Genomic DNA, 8,494 nt, shown 5'->3' with positions numbered 1-8,494 from the left:
CTTAAGGGTCCATCTTTTTCAGGCATGGAAAGTGGAATTTGGAAAGCCAGTCCCAATGCAGGGATTCATAAACTCTTAATCTTCTAGGCTTAATATTATAGTAAATATGATAGTGAAAACATTTTTAAAAAAACTTTTCACCTTGTATTTCAAAGGCCATGTGTATCCTCAATATAAATCTAGGCAACTGCAGCATAGAAAATGGTATAGAATGCCCATAAGTAAGGAGTGATAGAGTTCTTTACTTGCCAAACATCACATGAGAAATCAAGCCTGCATCCAGCAATGTTTGTTTGGTTTTTTACTACATTTTTCTTGCTGCATTAAGGGATGCAGCAACAGGAAGGGAAATGATGTGTTTTATCATAGCAGTTGCCATAGAAATAAACTGTCATGTACTTATAAGTAACTTCAACAATCCCAAGAGCACTTGTTCATTCAGAGAAAAACATCATAGCGATGGTAGATGCACATTTTGTCTTTCTGCTGTTGATACACACCCATACACCCACAGAAAAACACATGCACAGAAAATGAACATTTCTGAGAGTTAAGTTATGCAAGGAATACTTTATGGCAGATTTAATAGCACATCACCTTCTCAATTTAAAGGTTTTTTTAAAAAAAATGCATTACATTGCATTGTCTGCAATTCTCCAAAGCAATTTGAATCTCACCATGAAGAAAAAAAACCCAAACCATGTTAAGGTAATATCTTTATTAAGCCAACTAAAAGGTCACAAAAATATGCAAATCTATCAAAAGCATGCAAATTGTTGTGACATTTTAGCTGGGCCTATTAAAGATGTCGCACAATAAGGGATTTTGGAAATCTGCAAAATCAGCAAAATAAAAACCAAAACTCAAGATCATTAATGCATTTTACATGGAAAATATTTTGGAAATTAATAATGCTGTATTTCAGAGAAATTCTTGCAGCAGAATCTTTTAGGTATCAGTTCAAAACATTAAGAAACTTTAACATTCACAATATTTTAATTCCTAGTTTTATATAATGTATGTGTGTGTGTGTGTGTGTGTGTGTGTGTGTGTGTGTGTGTGATTAATCTTCAGAACTTTGATACAATATTACAATTTACAAAAGTGAGATTCTTTTGAGCAGAAAATGGTATTGAGGATTTCCATGATGTCAACAAAAATATAAAAAATATATAAGAATATTTATATCTTGTGGAATTATATCCATTTTTAAAATATTCAGAAACAATATGTAGTTAACGTGTCAATACAAACTCTAAAATATGAAAATAGGCCTATGAGTTTTATCTGGCAAGGTATATGCTGATTTTAAAGTATTTTATAATATAATACAACAATTGTGTTTGTTTCTTATTGTTGCTACCTCGAGAGCTCTTAAAGGTGAGACGTGCCTGTGTTTGTAATAAAAAACAAAGAAGTTGTTGCATCTCCTTGTTTTGTTGATATGGGGAGGAGGAGGAAGAAGAAGAAGAGGGGGAAGAAGATGAAGGAGGAGAGCCCTTTGCTTGTCTCACGAGAGCCCCACTTAGCATTCAACCCATGCTAAGAGCAAACTGCTTCCTGCATACATGTATCTCAGATCGTGCTGATAGATTTCAGCAGGGCTGCTCCAAATATAGTGACCATCTGCTCTGCAAAACAAGGATCTGACAAGCAGCAGCCATTCAGCTCTGTTGTTGGACCACATTATTATATATTTGACAAGGGTAATAAGAGGCTGTCATTAACCTTACATGACAGTTGTTAGGATGACACATGCAAAAGAAAGAACAAAGAATCTCTCTCTCTCTCTCTCTCTCTCTCTCTCTCTCTTTTAAGAAGGGTGGGGGGATTTAATCTACATTTCATTTTAACCCTGGGATTGTCGCTAAATAAAAAGCTGGGACTATAGTTTCCATTTCTTTGTTCTTCTTCTTCTCTTTTGGAAATGTAGCACCTTACCATGTGAGTCTCATTATCCCTGGCTAGCATGATGTGTCAGCTAGCTGGGGATGATGGTTGCTATTGTCCAAAGCATCCAGAGAGGCCAAGTTAACAGAGGTTACATTCTATTGTAAAGGTGGTCTATTATCAAAGTGGCTTGGGAAAACATGCTCTTTTATTATTGCACTGTGAGATGCAAGTAAGAACAGAGAGAGGCCCTTAGCGGAGCAAACCTCTAAGCCTCTGATAGTGTGACTAACATCATTTATCTCAGACACTGATATTTTAAAGTTAGCATTGCCTAAGTGTGACATTTCACTCATCCTTAATTCCTTTCCCAATCAATTCTTTAGCTGCTTTAAAGCTGCATGACTTTTTACTAAACATGATGGGTTTTTGTTAGAACTACGAAGAATCTAGCCACAGGATGGAATTGGGTTTTTTTTTCATAATTTAACTAACTACCAGGTACTGATTTAAGGGATATCTGTGCTTTTCAGAAGACTGTAACTGTTGTACAGACTCTAGATGTCTGCCTTGGAGCAGCAGGTTGCTGGTGTAATTCTATTTCTTTCACAGAGTAGTCGGTCATCAGTAGAGATCCCTCCACCTCCACAATAACCTCCCACCTGTACTAAAAGTTGAAGGATGGACAAGTAAACTTAACATTTCCCTGGAATACTCAGTTCCTTAGGAGCACATCAAAGGAAAACTAAATAAGGTGACATCTACCAGACCAGAATGAAGGGAGCTCTCATAGTTTAGTAGGATATCAGATGGCAACTTGTTATTCTGAGTTTATATGCAGGGAGAGGATTCCAAAAGTCAAGATGGTGGCCATGACTGGATGATTAAAGTCCTGATCCATTTTTTACTTGGGTCAATTGCCCAATTGGGGCTGTCATCTTAATTATTTTTTTTAACATCCTCACATGGATGCCCCTGGATATATAGTCTTGCAGGAGATAGGACTTTTGTACAAATGAGACTTTTAACAACAAAGGACTTAAAACAATACATGCCAAAGCAGTTATCAAAACTCAGAGAAATAGGTTGAATTTTATTCCATGACAGCATGTAAGCACTCATAAGGTAATCAGCAGAGATGCAGAAGTTCCCAGAAAAATCACAGTAAATGGGAAGGTCACACACATATCGGAGAAATAGCAATAAGCAGTATTTCAGGACAATGTAAAAAAAAAGAGGAAACAATTTGCAAGCTTTCATTTGAGAAAGGGACTATAAACGGGAAACAGCATTTAGTACAGAAAGAGCATCAATGGGAAAATAGCATTTAAAATAATAAGCACAGCATGTGCAATGAGGTTATTAGGGAAGATAGATAGTTGTACGTGCTCTGCTGAGAATCCTAAAGAAACTCATCAAACCATATATGGAATTTCCCAGACGTCCCCCACCAGGGATTGGCAAACCATAGAACTTTAGCAAAAACATATTGGAATGTTTCCACTTGTAAAAATCACAATTCTTTTGGTTAAAGTATTGGCCTAAAACCAAGAGTCTGTGAATTCTAGTCCTGCCTTAAGGTGGACTAGAGTTAGGTGGTTTGGGGCCAGTCATTCTTTCTCAGTCTGGTGTACTTCACAGGATTGTTCTTGTTGTGGGCAAAATAAGGGGAGGAAAAAATATTAGGTGCCTTGAGTTATTTATAAAAAAAATTAAGACAGGATAAAAGTCTAATAAATAAATAACTCTGCAGAGCTTTTAAATGTTTATTTTAAGATGTCTATATCTGGATTGCCAACTTTTGACTGACCACAAGAGGACAGCAAAGAGATACAGAAAGTTCTAACTCTAGTGGTCATCTGGATTTTTGCATTTCAAGTGGCACTAATTTATTCACTTTTATTTGACATACTTTGCACGCATACAATCCAGGGAATAGAAAAATGCCAAAGCCAGGAAGCATTCCTAATGTTTGCACTCTATGACTGTCTCGTTTCTGCTCTCCAATTAGATTAGATGACCTTTCCTGTCTATGCTAGTTCATTTTCCCCAAAGGGGAAGTAGGTTAAAAGACAAAAATGCATTCCTCATATACAGTAGTCATCACACAGCTAATAATAATCATTATTATTTATTGCCCTTGCCTTATCTTTGAAGCAACTCCATCCCAGTGGTGGTGTATGCTGCCCAAACACTCTTCCCCTGAATCAATAGCCTTTGCCTGATAAGAGCTAAGCTTTCCCAAGGGAATTCACATGTGAAGGTTCTCAGGATGCCTTTAATTAAGCCTTCCTGGTGTAGAAAATGCACATGAATCTATTAAGTAAAGCTGTAAAGCATTTTGCATTGCAGTGCTGTTGACATTCCAGTCAGATCAGTGTCACAGTGTGTATGTGTGTGTGCACGCGCATATGAATTTATGCACACAACTCTATGCATGTATATTTCTTCCCACTGTTTATCATTAGTTCTTAGAAATCTCTATAGTTTGTACAAATTCCTTTTCACATTAATCCTATGCTTCTCTATTAAGAGTAAAATAAAATGTACAGGATCGACCAACATAGTAAATGGGATTTTCACAAGTCAAGAAATAGTATTTTCTTTTTCTAGAGGAATTAAAATTTGAAGTGTTGCTAGATATGATAGAGAGATGGGTTTTTACTTCTTGCCTTAAGTATCTAATAATGGGAACTCTTCCAAATTGTTTATACATTTTGGATAATTGGTGTGGCACTAATTATAGAGAAGATGAAAGAAGGCCGACTCTGCTGGTATGGATATGTCCAGAGAGCAGCACCTTCCAAGACTGCCTACCAACTAGAAGTCAATGGCCGGCGACCTCACAGGCATCTAAAACAGAGATTGCAAGACACCATCAACAAAGATATGCAAGCCATGGGCCTGCACCTTGAAGACACAGCTGACCATGCAGTGGCACTCAATGATCCAAAAAGTGGACCCTGCACCTGTGGGAATACGCTAGGAAGAAGAAGAAGATGTTTATAAATTTTGGAGGGACAACAATAAGAGTTTGGAGGGTTGAGCATGAGCTTTCAGTAAGAACTGACTTTCTGGTGGCTTATTTCCATATTTCATCTACTGACTCAGAAGGAAAAAGTTAGCATTCTAGAACTTAGGTCAGTGACTTCAGCATTTGTTGAGTTCAGCATTTTCTATTTAATACATGTTGAAATATTTACACTTACATTACATTTAGCAGGTACATGTTGAAATATTTTAGTATTCAAATGGAATGGCCTTGTAAACTATCTTAAATTTAACAACCATTTCACATATTTTGGATTCTGAAAGAAAGTATACATGAATATCAGCAGCTTTTATGTTGAGTATGGAGTAGTCATATGGAAAAGGTAAAGAGCAATTTTAATTCCAAGGAAAAGTATTCTGACAAGACCAGTGCCTAGCCAATTTGTAGAATAACAGGGGAGAAGTACTGGAAGAGTAGAGTTTTCCTTTTGTTGTTCTTGTTTTTAAATCCTACATATGTGAGATCTTTAAATTACACAGATCAAAAGCTTGGCTAATTATTCCAGGAACTTTACAATGTGCTTAGATATTGCAAGAGTTCAGGCCCTTCTGGCTCCTACCTAGGGATAAATAGTCTGCTCTCTGCAGATATTTGGGATATTACAGTTACATTATCGATACTCTATATTGGCTGGGGATGATGGGAGTTAAGTTCACAACCTCTTAGGAGACAGGATTTTTCAAAACATTTGGCTTGTCACCAGCTAATCACTAAAGTGCACTGTTCACTCTCTAACTGATGTTAGAGTTTTCAACCTGAAGAATACCATGCCTTAGCATCCAGAAATAGCTGTACCTAATAAGAACTGGCTGTCCAAAATAAGCCAGCCAGTTACTATCATTATTATTATGGTTGGTTGCACACACACTCAGCCAAATGTTTAGACTGGATTTGGTATTTTTCTATCCATTTATCAAGTCCTTCCTAAGGACCGAATAGGTAAGTGTGGATATTTAATGGTGTTACAGATAGCACTGAAGATGTAAGTTTTTCCAAGTAAAACATTAGTTGGTTTGTTTCTTGCAATGAGCTGCTGCTTATATTTTATAGTACAGTATTAGTATTTTTTAAAACTTGTGCTAACTGTTTCTTTGGAACAAGCTTCAATGAAAGCAACCTTGTTTTGTTGTTTTTGTACTGTTCTAGATGCTCTCCTGTTCTTTGTTTTAGTTTTTCTTCCTTTAGCCTTGGTGGCACAGTGGTTAGTGTGCAGTACTGCAGGCTACTTCTGCTGACTGCCAGCTGACTGCAATTTGGCAGATCAAATCTCACCAGGCTCAAGGTTGATTCAGCCTTCCATTCTTCCAAGGCAGGTAAAATGAGGACCCAAATTGTTGGGGGCAATATGCTGACTCTGTAAACCACTTAGAGAGGGCTATAAAACATTGTAAAGCGGTATATAAGTCTAAGTTCTATTGCTATTTAGTTATATGGCTTTGTTCTTTCTGAGAAGGCAGAGAAGGACCTTGGTTTGGAAATGAAAACAATTCAATAACAATGCTGACTCCATCTACTGCCAACTGACTCTGGTTTGCCTCTACACTCTGAACTATTTCAGGCAAGGCTTCAATTTCTTTGTCGTTGGACAATCTTTGTACTTCTTCCAATTCTGCATACTTTTTTTCTCATGAATTGACATTGACCTGCTAGCCCTCATTCTGATATTTCTGATTGTGGTTGTTATTCTTTTCAGAACTGGTGCATTCTTTTCAGGTACTCTCTTCAACTTGATTTGTAATAACATATCATTTCATTGTTTTCAATCTTTGTATATTTGCAACAGATAATAACTTTTCTTATAGGAGACCTGCAGCTGCTGGCTCTGGTGGCTCAGCCAACAGTCCTGAGTCCTGTAGTCCATTTGTCACCAGAAACTCCAACTGTCCTTTTTGACTTGGGTGATGACAAGCCAATATGAGTATCTGTAAATTACATCTCACCATATTATTTATGGGACAAACACTCTTTATCGGGCTCCTCCGAGGAGACTTGCCAGTATGGTTGAACCTCTGGGATAGCTCTGATTTTTCCCACAGCACACAAATCCCACAACCACATCAAGATAGTGCTTATTAATTGGATTGTTATTATTATTTAAATTCATATGCTGTCCAGTTCTGAGTAACTCCCATGTCCAGAATTCCCTTCTCGGGAGAGGGAATCCAACCATTCTGCAGGCCAGGGGACCAAACCCAGCCCTACTATGAGGCCAACTGAGACAGTTTCCTGAGGCATCTTTGATTATTAAAAAAGGTGTCTAATTATTACGTATTTTATTTATTATGCATGCATAATAAATATGATATGATATATCATAAATAAATATGAGATTTTATGCTTTGAGATACCCATTCAGGTGAACTAGGGGCAAATAGCAGCATTTTCTTTACCTCAGGCAGAAAAATGTCTTAGGATCATTCTATACAGAGCTGAAAGGCTGCCACCTAATTAAAATATTTTTAAATAGCTTGGATGTTTTCAGTGCATATTTTGAAAATGGCATGATGCATAACTATCTGAAGAAAAGAGACACAAGGAAACATTTAAAAAGAATTGTTAAATCTATAAACAAAAAATAACTATGTATATTTTTATTAAAAATGTTGGCTGATTTTTACTGTACTGTACTTTTTACCTTTGTACTGTATATCATGGCAAGTGTCCCTCATTTTCTTCCAACACCATCACAAATCAGTTTAAATTATAGTTAGTGAGATTCCTGATGAATTATGAATGGATCTGCTAGATGCTAGGGGCATTTACAATTCTTTGAAAACCGGCAAACACATAAGAGCAGCTCAACATACTGGACAATGGTTAATGTATCTTTTCTAAACTGGTGTGTTTTCATTTACACCTATCATTCCTGTTCTCATCTGTAATCACTGTTCTGAGGACTGGTAAAGAGATGCAACACATGAAAAGAGATGTAGCATTATGACATAAGAGAGAACCTTCCAGAGGAAGAAAACATGAAATCTTCATCATCATCATCATCCAGCATTTGTGGAGAGTATCAATCTGGGAGATGAGAAAAGCTAAATTAACACTAAAAGATATGAGAATTTCCTTGTCACATTACTGGAGTTTAAAATAAATGTTTCAGGGACACATTGCTACTATGAATTAATCATGAAGAGGCATAACCTGGAAAGGAGGCTGTTGACAGCAGTTTGTTGACTATAAGGATTTATCCTGTGCAGGAATAGTGAGAGGCAAGGTCAGTTTTGAATAGATCCAATCAAAGGACTGTATCCGTTCTTGGGAACCTCCTGTGTTAGTGATCCTTGGCTTTAGGCTTAGCTGGAGCAATTTACCCTGAAAAGGGCATAGGGAAGTCAGCGTGTTGTCCCTTCAAATTCTTGTGGTAAATCCTAAATTGTGACTTTTAACTATATAGGTAGCAAAGTCAGAACATCCATGTTGGTAGGCCCAGCTAGCTACCAGAAAATGCTGCAAGATTATTTATGGAACTGATGATCCATGGAGCTGTCTATGGAACAAGCCTAGAATCTGCTTTCTGCATTATAGATCAGATTTTAAATGTATTAA

This window comes from Pantherophis guttatus, chromosome 3, assembly GCF_059756535.1.
Source record: "Pantherophis guttatus breed Tessera chromosome 3, ASM5975653v1, whole genome shotgun sequence".
Lineage (NCBI taxonomy): Eukaryota > Metazoa > Chordata > Lepidosauria > Squamata > Colubridae > Pantherophis > Pantherophis guttatus.
This window is presented reverse-complemented; position numbering follows the sequence as displayed.